Below are 14,627 nucleotides of genomic sequence, written 5' to 3'. Positions count from 1 at the left end.
ATAATAAGTTAAGATATGTAGAAGAGCCTGATGAAATCGTGAACGAAAAAACAACTAAGCTACGCAATAAAGAAGTAGAATTGGTGCTTGTCAAGTGGAAACACCATCGTGTCCCAAACTATACTTGGGAGAATAAGAATGAGATAAAAGCAAACTATCCCCATTTATTTTAATCGATGTAATTTCGGGGACGAAATCCTAAAAAATAGGAGGTATTTGTAACATACACGTCTTAAAATCGTGTTTTGTAATGAATAAAATTGTGAAATATTATGTAAAATTCAGTGTTGAGTTCTAACAGATGATTTTTTACTAGAAATGAAGTAAAACTATATTTAGAATCACTCAGAAAATATTGGAAGTCTTATGAGATTCCAATTAAAAGCCAAATAGTGAAATTTAACGAAAATATGAAATTTTAAATAAGTAAAATTTTATTATTTGATGTGGTATAGAATCTCTTTAGAAAATTGTAGGAGAAAACCTCGTCAAAATCCGAGTTATAACGAAGAAGTTATGACCAACCGAAGATCCGCGACAAAATCGGCACGGTGCCGAATGACGTAAAAAGTGAGTTTTTGATAAACTACTTTTTAGCCTTAGTAACCTAAATGAAAGTCGTAGTATTCGTTAAACCGATAAATTCGATAAAAAGAATGCCAAAATCTGACTTCGTATGAGGAAGTTATGAATTTTCGAAGTTTCAACTTAGCAGTAGACAGCTAAAAACTCGAATTTTAGATCGAGCGATATTTTACCAATACATCCTAAACAAGAATCGTAGGTCTCTTCATATGTAGTAAAACGGTAAAAAGTCTGACGAAAACGGATGTCGGATGAAGAAGTTATGAATTTTTAACGGATTTTTTTTGTCCCGGTTTGTTAAAAATAATAATATTAAAATTAAACTCAAAATTAGCCGATGAAGTCTAAACAAAAGTTGTAGAGCGTAATTTTAGCTACGTGTGCATATAAAGAACGTCAAAAACGGAGCTCATATGCGAAAGTTATGGATTTTAGAAGTACGTGGCCCAAAAACCAAGAAGACTCGCATGAACAGTACCGGCCATGTCACCTTCGCACGAAGCAGCAGCGTCACCGGAGACGTGGCCGAATGCGAACTCAGCAGGTGTCACAAGAGGATTCTCCGAGTCCGAGGTCCAGCAGGAAGGGGACACGTCTCGCATCGGTGGCCAGTCCGACGCGAGACACGTCTCGCCTACCCGCCTCGCTCCCGTGCCACGTCCGAGCCTCGCAGCGGGCTCGTGGCCTTCGCCCCTCCTGCCAGATGTCCGCAGCTCACAGGTACACGTCTTCTCCCCTCCTCTCGCTTCGTGGCCTTCGCTCCAGCAGTCACGTCGTCGCTTCTCAGCCACAGAATCCGAAGCTCGCACCCTATACAAAGGGGGCTGCGAGCCTTCCCAAGTATTTTTGGAAAATTGACATTTTTCACCCCTAAACTTATATTTTGACTTTTCCCGAAGCCCCGGTACCATTTTTAAAGCCCGAAACATGCCCCGAGACCCCCGAGAAGCCCGAAAATTTTATCTTTTCGGTTTTGAAGCCCTACCTTCGCAGAGCCCGGTTTTCAAACAAACTCCCGGTTTTCAACATAGAAAGGCATATTTAAAGTCGGAGTGCTGTCCAAATTACTATTTTAACCCCCGGTTAACTTAAGTTGAGTTCAATATATAGAAACAATTGTATGTTATGTGTTATATGTGCTATGTGCTTTTCAGTATTATCATTCTTAGTTATTTTCTCGTGTTATTCGCTATGTTTATAGCAATTGTAATACCTTTGACCATGTGATCAGTGAAAGGACTTAGATTCACATTGGTACTGGTACGTAGCCTCTGGCCATGTAGAGCATGTCTCCGTAAGAGAATGACTTCTATTCTATGACATTGGCAAATGGTTAGACAGGATTATAAGCCTGAAATCTAACAAGATGTTAATCAGAAATTGCATGTCTTCTATGCTAATTGGGCCAAAGCTTTATTGATGTATATCAAGAATTGAAAAGAATATCTTTGAATAATGTCTTTGATTGATATGAACGCTTGTTACATGATCTCACATACATCTTGTTGTTCCTCTTTACCTTGTCACATTGAAGTATATATATATGGCATAACATTATATTGTATCTATTTTTGAACTCACTAAGCGTCACCGCTTACCCTATCAATGTTTAACAATTGCAGGTGATAAATAAATAGTATGTTTACATACTAATGAAAGATTTAGAATAGTTTGTAATAGTACTTTTGTACTACTTTTTATGTTTGTATAAATTACAATATCCTGGGTAGTTATGTAATATATATATATATATATATATATATATATATATATATATATATATATATAACACTTTGTAATAGAAGGTTTGTATCCAATAGTTTGTAAATCCTTTATATCAATGTAAAATATTGCTTTTATGAATATGCAAATAGCATGTTTTGGAGTAATGATAATGTGAAATATGAAAGTTTGGGTCTTTCAAAAATACGAAAGTTGGGGTCTTTCAACCATGGTATCAGAGCAGTAGTTTAAGCAAACTAAATTCCACGGATTGGTATTTAGACTTAAACTATAGGAAGTTCAATATATGAACTTAATCATTGTAAGTATAGGGATACAAACCATAGGAAATATATAAGTAAAAGTATTAGGTAATAGTAAACCCTAATATTCTAAAATACTATCTTACTCCGTATTTCAGATCAATGGCTGAACAAGTAAGTAGCCATACCCCTGATGTTGGTGGAGATCCTCAACCCGAGGAAGTGAATACTCCAGTATCTCCTCGTGAGGAGCGACTTTTAGGTAAACTTACCGGTGTTATTCGACAAACTCTCGAAGAACACAAAAAGAATGATGATAAAGGAAAAGAGAAAGTCACTGGAGAATCTTCAAGCGGGAAAGTGAAGCGTCCCTCGTTCAAAGATTTCAAGAGTAGTGGTGCTATAGAGTTTTTTGGTGTCCTTAATCCTATAATCGTTCTAACTTGGATTCAGAACACCGATAAAGTATTTCGTGTTTCTCATGTGGATGATGAAGACAAAGCTATTTATGCTTCTGCAATGCTCATTGGAGAAGCTTTAGTCTGGTGGGAAGCAACATATGAAGCTCTGGATGGTGTGACCAGGAGAACTTATCCTGGGAATTGTTCAAGACTCGTGTGTTAGAGAAGTATTGTCCTCTAGATATGAGGAGAAGATTGGAGAAGGAATTCCTCGAGCTTAAACAAGGAGGAATGATTGTGAATGAGTATGAAGCTTAATTTAATCAAAGAGAAAGGTTTGCTACGAAGTATATTCCAACTGAAGACGAGAAAATTCAGTTATTCATGGAAGGACTACGACACGAAATCCATGATTTCGTTGTCAACCGGATTGTTATGTCATTTGATAAAGCCGTTGAGTATGCTCGAAGGCGTGAACATGACTTAGAAATACGTGGTGCTACTCTTACTATTCCAAAGCATCCACGTACTGAAAGAACTACTCCTGCTTCCACTATTCCACCAGCTCAATCTATTCGAACTGATCCTAGCAAGCAAGCACAATCTCAGAGTGCTTTTCGTGGCCGTGGTAGGTCACAATCTTTTTCTATTCAATCACCATCATGTCGCGTTTGTGGAAGGAATCATCCGAGTCAATGCAAAATAGACAAAGAATCCATTGTTTGTTATGGGTTCCTTTGGTAAAGGTACAACCATCATAAATATAATTGAGTTTGTGAAAGTTAATACAACCATCATAAATATAATTGAAAAAGGAATCCATTATCTCTAGAATGTAATTGAGTTTGTGAAAGTTACCAAAGGAATCCATTGTCTCTAGAATGTAATTGAGTTTGAAATAAGAAGGTACCTTTGGTAAAGGTATAATAGGAGCACCGGAGGGGGTCTGAGTGGACTTGGGAGCCGGAGGCTGAGATGTAAGAGCATTACCTGGATCTGTTTACCGCAACAAACTTTGAGGACGAAGTCTAGTTCAAGTGGGGGAGAATTGTAACATCCTGATACCCAGGTATAAATTTGAAGCTTTTATATTCATATTTTTAAACCTACTCGACGAGTTGGCTGCCCTAACTCGTCGTGTAGAAACTGATCAAGCCGCGTGAACTTTAGGACCTACTCAATGAGTTGGAGGTCCCAACTCGACGAGTTAAGGCTGTGCATCAAAACCCTAATTTTTAGGGTTTGTAACCTATTTATAGGACCTTAAGTCCTCTCTCCAGCCTCCTTTACCACCTTCACGTCCATAAACAAATCCTAATTGAGCTAACCTCCTGTTTTGAGTGTGTATGATGCTAAATAGTGTATGTTTGGTGCATTTCTTATAGAGACTTAAAGATTGAGAAGCTTGGAATGAAAAGGAGCTTGTGGATCCAGCATCTACTTCGTTTTGGCATTTATTTGAAGGTAAAAAGTCATTGCCTTGATCATTTTATTGTTAGATCTCTCCATTCAAGAATTTAGGGTCATTTCTAGCTTATTCTTGAGGCATTTCTGGTATTGAGCACGTTTTGAAGTAAGGAGTTCATATCTAGACTCCTTTAGGCCCTCATGGACATAAAGTTATTGACTTTATCTAGTCTTGGCCTTTCTCCATTCCCTAAACCCCTTGTTAAGCTTAGTTCTAGTGTTTTAATCCCTATAAGGCCTTGCATGCACGTAAAGTTGGCAGCTTTACATGGTAACTTCACCCTAGGAAGCTAGTTAGATCTACAGTTTGGAGCCTTGATTTCGCTTCAAAGCGTCTGAATGAGAAAAAGGATGAAGGAACTCAACAAGTGGGTGAGATGACTTGGTGAGTTTATTGGGGTTTTCCTGGTCTTCTGGACACTAAAGAACTCGACAAGTTACTCAGGAAACTCAGTGAATTGACTCGAGTTTTTGATTTTTGAGTTTTGAAGGAACTCGACGAGTTAGTAGATGAAATCGACGAGTTGGGTCAACATAAACTGGTTGACCTGGACCGTTGAGTTTGACTATGACCATGGTTGATCAAGTTTGACTTATGAGGGTATTTTGGATATTTGGATTCCTAATGGAATCATTCATATGGTGGTTACATGCAGTTGAGTTGGAGCTGAGAGTTGGGCTTTGATCTTCTTGATTCAGCACTACTTGTAAGGTGAGTTTTCCTCACTATACTTAGGCGTCGAAGGCACCAAGGCTGAATCATTGGATCTGATATCCTAGTAGATGTTAATACACTGAGTACGAGTTAGTTATGCATTCTAGTTTGCTATGCCAGTCTGGTAGATCTGTAGGACTACCTATGATACTATCTAATTATTTGTATGTACAATTAGCTATTACATGTCGACATGTTGAGTAGGTAGGGTTGAGGTGCAGCTCCGTGCGGTGACCAACAAACCCTGGAGTGTGCCAGATATGAGCTGAGGGTCGGGAGAGTATACCAGACTCATACTGAGGACTCATAAGCATTCCAGATGCAAGCTGAGGGTCAGGGGTGCATGTCAGACTTACACTGAGGGTTGAAAAGTTATATTCCATTTTTAGGACTAAATGGGCAAGCCAGTCATAAGTTGTAGGCTCGAGAGCAAGTCAAACTTATGATGTGGGCTCGGTAGTAAGCCACATGTGAGTTGTGAGCCTGAAAGGCAAGCCAGACTCATACTATAGGCTCGGGGGTAATCAAATATGTAGAGCTGTGGACCCATTATATGTTGTTATTATGTGTGCTATTTGTTATGTATTGGTATTTTTGGGGAACTCACTAAGCTTCGGGCTTACAGTTTTTGGATTTTGTTTCGGGTACTTCGGATGATCGCAGGAAGGCGAAGGCTTGATCATGCACCTCCTACCATTTTATGATTTGATTTCTGGGATACTCTGATATATAACTATTTTGAAAACAATTTGTAATTAAATGGTGTTTTTGGATGCTCGAAAAAGTTTTAAATTTTTATGAATTTTATGAATATTACACATGGCTTAACCCCACTCACTTGACCAAAATTCCTATTTTGACCCATTACACTCTCTGGTGCTACATTATGCGTACATTATGCTCTACACATTGCATAGAGTGTTAGATGGAAGGATCGGGGAACAATGGAGCTACGTTGGGTGTATCCCCATTTACGCCCTGCATCCCACACAGTTAATTCATTTCCATTTTTAGCTCTTAATCCATAAAGACCAACCATCTATTGCCCAGATATGGTCCTAGTAAACGTCTTAAGTGATAAAGTAGATAACTTTATGTTTTTGCATGGCTAAATGGAGCTCAAAAGCAAACCCTAGTCCCATAACATTCACTAATGGCCCAAAACTCTAGTGTGGGTGAATGAAGACAGCTAATATCCCATTTTTATGACTCATCAACCTCATAAAGAATAATAAATAACAACCACAAGGTCTAGAGTAGCTCATACTCAAAAGACTTAAGATTATGGGACAAAAGAACATGAAAACTAAGAAGCTAATGAGATCTATTACATAGACTAGCAAAGTACAAGCTTTATACCTTCTAGAGCTAAGTAATGCAATGTAAGCTCTGGCTCTACAAGCTTGAGCTTCAACAATCCACAAGCTTGGACTTCTCCTTCTTCAAAATGCACCAAAACATACAAAAAGCCTCAAAATTTTGTCAAAAGGATTAGGGTTTTGAGTTGGGTGGCAAAGATGGTGGAGGCTGATGATAAGAATGGCCTCAAGGGGTTAGAGTCCTTAAATAGAGCTCAAACCTCCAAAAATTAAGGTGTATTCCCTGTACGGTTACTCCCTGCGTAGGGCATAAAACCCTCGCATGGGCTTAATGAACTACAACATGCATAGATTGCCATTTACGCCCCGCGTATAACCATAATTCCTAAAAAAACTTAAATAATATAAGTAAATGTACTTGAGGAATGGGTGTTACATATTTTCTAGACCTAGCAAAACCTGACACGACACACCAACCCAACAGGAAATTAGTGGGTCTAGGTAAGAGATTTTGACATGTTTATCTAAACGGGTTGACACGACACGACATGATAATTAAACAGGTAGGGTCAGGGTCAACACTTTCAACTCTAAGATGAATTAAATATGATATATCATAGTTATAAATTTCATATTTTTATAAATATATTATATATTATAGACTTGTAGTGGAGAAAACTCAAGACTTAACAGTAAAACTCAAACTGTCAAAGTGACTTAATTTTACTCAACCTCACCACTTATCCCATTTGTTCAGCGGGTTTGGGTAAAATATTTTGACACGTTTACGTAAACAGATTGACATGATACGACACGATAATTAAACAGGTGGGTTAGGGTCAAGACTTTCAACTCGAATATGACTCGAATATGATTTGTTTAATTATATATCATTTTTATAAATTTCATATATATATATATATATATATATTGTAAAAACCCAATTTTCATGACCAAAAATTTCATTTCTATAAATTACTTTAATTAAAAAATTCGTAGGAAAACATTGTCGAATCATTACATCTCATAAAACCATGCATAATGTCTGAAAATCCAAATCATAAAATAGTGATACTGTCATATTACAATCCCAATGAATCTCAAAGTGCAGAATCTGAAGTGTGTGTGTGTGATGTTCAGCTACCACACCAGCTCCTTCCCCTTCTATGAAGAGGTACCTGAAACAAAACTGAAAACTGTAAGCATGAATCTTAGTGAGTTCCTCCATCATACCACATACCATAAAATCACATAACATGCATATATACTGTCAGCCATATTTGGGTGCCCGGCCTACCCCTTCGACCCTGTCGACCGGATAATGCCTAGCATATCTAGGTGTTGGCCTACCCTTCAGTCTTGTCGACTGGATACTGCCTAGCATATTTGGGTGCTGGCCTCCCCTTCGGTCCTATCGACCAGTAACCTAGGACTATTTCACCCCTACTATTACCACATAATATCATATCACACATATCATAATCTGGCTAGCATGGTTGGGTACTAAACTACTCCTTCGGTCATATCGACCGATAGTCAGGGACTATTTCACCCCTACTACTATCACATACTATCTTAATATGCTAGCATATAAAACATAACAGGTAGCAGCAAGCCTATATGAATATAACGAAGAAAATCATCTCACATACAACTCCTATTAGTGGGTCGACATTGTGGCCGTAGACCCACCGCTACTGGAAGGTAACTCACCTCGTAAGGCTGACTGCTGGAAAACTACTCAGCAACTGTCTGATTGCTGCTCTGGTAACCCTCAGGCTATAATCCCACAAAACACTCAGTTAGAACCTAATATCTACTCTTAGGGTAAAGTGATTATTTTACCCCTAACCAAGTCCAAGTCAAAGTCAACTTCCAGTTGACCCGACTCGCTGAGTTGGGCCGCCAACTTGTCGAGTCCCTAACTCATTAACCGTCCTTATCCACGACTTTACTTGTTGAGTTTAGTAACGACTCAATGAGTTTCCCTTCTATATGAACATCAAATGAACCTTCATCTGACTCGCCGTGTTGTTTGAACAACTCGTCGAGTTTACCTTCATCTGATAAACAAGTCATGTTCTTGACTCGCCGAGTTGTATGAGCAACTCGTCGCTTTCATCTTCAACTATAAGGAGATTGCCTTGGACTCGTCGAGTCTATTCTTGCACTCGTCGAGTCCCACGAACTCCATGTTTAAGGCTAAGTCCAATACGTTGGGTCACTCCCTTGGATCCTCTAAAAACCCTTCTAGCACTCAACGGGGTTCCTTCAAACCCTAACAGTAAAGGGGAGTTTTGCCTCGGGCTCGTCGAGTCAGGTATGTCCAAGTCTCATTTCTCAATTTCCAGCGTACAACTCTTGACCAAAAGATAGATCTAAGCTCCTTTAATCGTTCTAGCACGTAAAGTTACAAACTTTACATGCATGCATGGGACTTTGAGCTCAAAAGGAAATAAAATAAGCTCTTATGATGCATGGGACCTTACATGGGCACAAAAGTAACCCCCAATTGCATTGTGACTCCCTTAATGACCTGATTCAAAAGCCTCAACACCCAACCATGTTTGCAATCATGGTTGGTCACCAAAAATGGCTTATAAAAGCCCTAAATCTCCCCGAAAAGGGATCTATCAAATGAAAGAGCAAGGTAACAACTTTATACCTCGAATGAACTGTGGAAGATGCACAAACACGGGTTCTCCTAGTCTCCACTTGTTTCCTCAAGTCTTTTACCTTCCTCCTTATGGTCACAACTAGCAAGATCCACCAAAAATGCCTTAGTTCTTCTAAAAAACGACTAGGGTTTGCTATGGGGAATTCTGGAAGCATTGGGGACGAAAGGGAGGCCGAATAAGTGGTTTAAACAGGGTGCAAACCCTCATCTAGGTTTTTGTCCGGACATCGCCTACTCGCCGATTCCGGACGCGGACTCGTCGAATAGGTCATTAAACTTTTTGCGTCCAATACGCTCCGACTCGACGAGTTGGACCTCAACTCGCCGAGTACAACGCCAAAATGCAAAGTACTGGAATAAAATATATATCAGGAACCAGGTACTACAAGTCTCTTCCGCTTATTTTAGACTTCTTCCTCGAAGTCTGTTGTTCGATCCTTAAAGAGTTCTGGATAATGCTCCATCATCTCGTCTACTGGATCCAACGTTCATTCTGATCCCTTCCGATGCTGCCATTGCACCTTCACCAGCTTGACCTTCTTGTTCCTCATATCCTTCGACTTCCGGTTGAGGATCGCTACAGGTCGCTCAATGTAGTTCAGGCTGTCATCAACCTGAATATTCTCTAGGGGCACCACTGCCAAGTCGTCCACCAAGCATTTTCGTAGTTGGGAGACGTGGAAGGTGCTATGAATCTGATTGAGTTCGGCTGGCTGGTCCTGCTGGTACGCCGCCTTGCCCATCCAGGCTATGACCTTGAAAGGTCCAATGTACTTGGGGCCCAACTTGACCCGCTTCCTGAATCGGATGATGCCTTTCCAAGGTTACACCTTCAGGAGAACCATATCCCCGACCTGGAACTCTAGGTCTGAACGACGCTTGTCAGCATAGCTTTTCTGCCGACTCTGTGCAGTCTGAAGTCTGCTCCTGACCTGCTGAATCCTTTCTGATGTCTTGAGCACCACTTCGGTGCTCCCCATGACCCTCTGGCCAACCTCGCCCTAGCATATCGGGGTCCTGCACTTCCTCCCGTATAACATCTCAAAGGGAGGACAATTGATACTCGCGTGGTAGCTATTTTTGTAGGAGAACTCAGCCAACGGAAGGTAAGTATCCCAACTACCACCAAAGTCTAACACACACACCCGCATCATATCTTCTAGAGTCTGGATGGTCCGCTCGCTCTGGCCATCCGTCTGCAGATGAAAAGCGGTGCTGAAATGCAGACGAGTACCCAACTCTTCGTGGAATTTCTTCCAAAACCTAGAAGTGAACCGAACATCCCTGTCAGAAATCACGGAGACCGGCACCCCGTGTCGAGCCACCACCTCTCGAATATAGATATCGGCCAGCTTCTCGGCCGATATGATCTCCTGGATCGGTATAAAATTGGCACTCTTGGTCAATCGATCCACGATGACCCATATGGAATCCATTCCCCGCACGGTCCTGGGATGATTGGTGATGAAATCCATATTAATATCTTCCCACTTCCACAGGGGAATATTCAACGGCTGCATCTTGCATGTGGCCTCTGGTGTCCGGTCTTGACCTTCCTACAGGTCAAGCACCGCTCCACATACCATGCTACATCTCGCTTCATGCAGGGCCTCCAATAATCAAGACGAAGATCCCTATACATCTTCGTCGCTCCGGGATGGATGGAGAATCGGGATTTGTGCGCCTCCTCCATCAGAACCTGGCGCACGCCTCCGAAGTATGGAACCCACACCCTGTGGTATAGTGTCAATAATCCCCTACTGTCATAGTCAAAGGACGAAACCTGACCCACTATACGCTCACTCTTCAAATGTTCCTCCTTCATAGCCTCCTGCTGGGCCTCTCAGATCTACTCCAATAATGGGTTCACTACTCTCATCTGTATGCAGATATCTCTGATAGGTGCTATCTTGCGGCTAAGCGCATCGCCCACCACATTGGCCTTCCCCAGGTGCTAAAGGATCTCACATTCATAATCCTTCACCACGTCCAACCACCGACACAGCCCTTGTTCAGATTCGGCGGATCCATGTGATACCTCAGGCTCTTGTGGTCCGTGTAAATGGTACAACGAACCCCATAGAGGTAATGACGCCAAATCGTGAAGGAAAAAACAACAGCCCCCAGTTCCAAATCACGCGTCGGATAGTTCGCCTCATGAGGCTTCAGCTTCCTCGAAGCGTATGCAATAACGTGCCCTCTCTGCATCAAAACCGCGCCCAAACCCGCAATAGACGCGTCACAGTATACCACAAAACCCTCTATGCCCTCAGGCAGGGCTAGGATCGGCGCTTCTCACAACCTCTGTCTCAGAGTCTCAAATGCGGCCTGCTGCTCGGGTCCCCAACAGAAAACTACGACCTTTTTCGTAAGCCGAGTCAAAGGCATGGCTATCTTGGAGAAATCCTGGATGAATCTTCGATAGTAGCTGGCTAATCCCAAGAAACTCCAAATCTCAGATGGAGACTTCGGAACCTCCCATCTCATCACGGCTTCCACCTTGGCTGGGTCGACCAGAATCCCATTCTGATTGACAAGGTACCCAAGAAACTGCACTTCGCGTAACTAGAACTCACACTTGGAGAACTTGGCGTACAAGCTCTCCCTCCTCAGAGTATCCAAAACCTCTCGCAAGTGCTCTTCATGTTGCTCCTGCGTCTTGGAGTAAACCAAGATATCATCAATAAATACTATCACGAACCGATCTAGCATCGGTATACATACGCGGTTCATGAGATCCATGAATGCGGCAGGAGCATTGGTGAGCCCGAAGGGCATCACCACGAACTCATAATGGCCATAGCGAGTCCAAAATGCAGTCTTCTGCACATCCTCCACTCTGACCCTCATTTGATGGTAACCCGAGCGCAGATCAATCTTGGAAAACCAAAATGCTCCCTGAAGCTGGTCAAAGAGGTCGTCAATCCTCGGGAGTGGATAACGGTTCTTCACCGTTACCTTGTTCAGCTCCCAGTAGTCTATGCACATACGATGTGACCCATCCTTCTTCTTGATAAACAGAATCGGGGCTCCCCATGGCGAACTACTCGGCCTGATAAATCCTTTGTCTAGCAGCTCCTGCAGCTGCGTAGACAACTCCTGCATCTCAGGGGGAGCCAACCGATATGGTGCCTTGCCTATCGGAGCCGCACCAGGGACTAGGTCGATCCTAAACTCCACCTATCGCTTCGGAGGTATCCCAGGAAGCTCCTCTGGGAACACATCTGCGTAGTCTCACACCATCAGAACGTCACTAACCGTCACCTTACCCACCTCCCGGGTATCCATGACATAGGCGACATATCCTATGCAGCCCTGATGAAGGTAAGGCCTAGCCCTCGCTACCAAACATAAAGTTGGCCCTTGTTGTGGCCTCTCGCCCTGAATCACCAGCTCTCCCCCACTTGGGGTCCTGATCCGCACCAACTGGTGCGCGCAGTCGATCACCGCCCAATTGAGGCTTAGCCAATCCATGCCGATAATAACCTTGTTCCCCCGCAAAGGTATGGGAACCAAGTCTACTAGGTAACGCTCCTCGAATAATCTCAGCACACAATCTTGGAATACTGCTGATGCTCGCACTGATCGATCATTGGCAATCTCTGCCTTTAAAGGGCAGTCCAACATGTCCGAAGACTTGGGAAACCTCTTGCTAAGTTCAAGAGAAACAAAAGATTGAGTGGCACCTGAATCAAACAACACTTGCACTGGAATACCGTTCACATGGAACGACCCTAAATATGCATATACAGAGCACATATCAATATTATAAACATCATATAAATAGATCAGAGGGGAAGAATCATACCCATCACCACATCGAGTGCGGTGCGTGCCTCCTTGGTAGTCAACTAGAAGGCCCGACTCCTCACCACTGGAGCCTCCGCCTTGCCCTACCGGCCATCAGTAATCCGTAGGGTCGCTGGAGCTGGCGCCTTCACTGGCGCTGCTGCTGCTGCTGCTGTCAACTGGGGGCAATTGGCCTTCTTGTGGCCCCTCCGGTTGCAGTGGAAACACAACAACTCTGATGTCTAAAAAGTGGGTGCAGGGGCGGTACAATACCTGCTGAAGTGTCCCGTCTTACCACACTTCTAGCAGCCAGACGCCCCCAACCTACAAACTCCCTCATGCGACTTGCCGCATTTCCTATAGCGGATACAGCTCTGTTGGCCTTTCGGCCCAACATCTGATCCCTTCGGCTTCTTCCCTGAAGCCCCAGTCACCTGCCCCTCCTCTTCCGGATGTGCTCCAGATCAATCTCCCTCTCCCTAGCCCTAGCAATCATGGAATCTAGGGTAGGACAAGCTGAAAAACTAACATGCTCCCGAATGTCGGCTCGCAGCATGTCATGGTAGCGGCTCCTCCTCATGTCCTTATCTCCCGCATATTAGGGAACCAGAAACGCCCTCTCCCGAAACTTGGCGGTGATCTCCACCACTGTCTCAGTCGTCTGTCTCATATCCAGGAACTCATGGTCCAACTGCTGGAGTTCCACCGCAGGTGCGAACTCAACTCTGAACCGGGTCACAAAATCCGACCATGTCATAGCCTCAATAGCCGAGGCTCCCAGAGAGTCACTAACCAACTCCCACCAATCTCTAGCCTTGTCCCTCAAGCACCCTGCTGCATATCTCACCTTCGACCCCTCGGGGCATAAGCTAGTCAATTGTGCAGACTCAATGTCTGCAATCCATCTTCTGGCAGCAATGGGGTCCTTTGCCCCATGAAAATCCGGTGCACCACTGCCCCTGAAGTCCTTAAAGGACAGTGTGTGTGATCCTGACTGGGTGTTACCCATGTCACTCCTGAACACCCTAAGGCACCTTTCTGAACGTCTGTCTTCGCGGGGCGATTTGAAAAGGAGTATATCTTTCTTTTAGCTCAACAATCCCTTCCTTGATCGACCCAAAGATGACCGGGGTCGCATCAAGGATGCCTCTAGTGATCTTGGACGTGATGAACTTGCGTAGCCTCTCATCCACTAGTTCGGAGCCTGAACTCGAACCCGATCCCTCTCCTGAGATGCCAACTGCTGACCTCGGACGTAGCACCACCATTCTGTAATACATAATGACAATTGTTAGTGATACTGATACATCTAGAGGGATCACATCCATCACAAGCTCCTTGGTCTTGCCTCAACCTTCCTTGATTCAAGTACGGATCCTCTTCTTTCAGTAGTACAGGCCCATACTACCTTCCACATCCATCCGTACTTTCCTCAAGAACCGCCTTGACTATACCAAGTCACTACCACTGCTATTCCCATCATATGCTCGCATTAGGGTACCTCTAAATCCACCCAAACCAGTCCTCAGCTGCTGAAGGCCTCTTTATAATGCCAATTATCCATTACCTAAATACAATCACATGCAACGAGGCCCATGTAACCCGTCGAGTAAGGAACTTATCCCTACATCGGTTAGGACTCAAACAAGAGCTGCAAAATAGGGTCAAATCCAATCCTCTAAGATTATC

The sequence above is a fragment of the Lactuca saligna genome, chromosome 8 (genome assembly GCF_052625555.1).
Source record: "Lactuca saligna cultivar CGN05327 chromosome 8, ASM5262555v1, whole genome shotgun sequence".
Classification (NCBI taxonomy): domain Eukaryota; kingdom Viridiplantae; phylum Streptophyta; class Magnoliopsida; order Asterales; family Asteraceae; genus Lactuca; species Lactuca saligna.
This window is presented reverse-complemented; position numbering follows the sequence as displayed.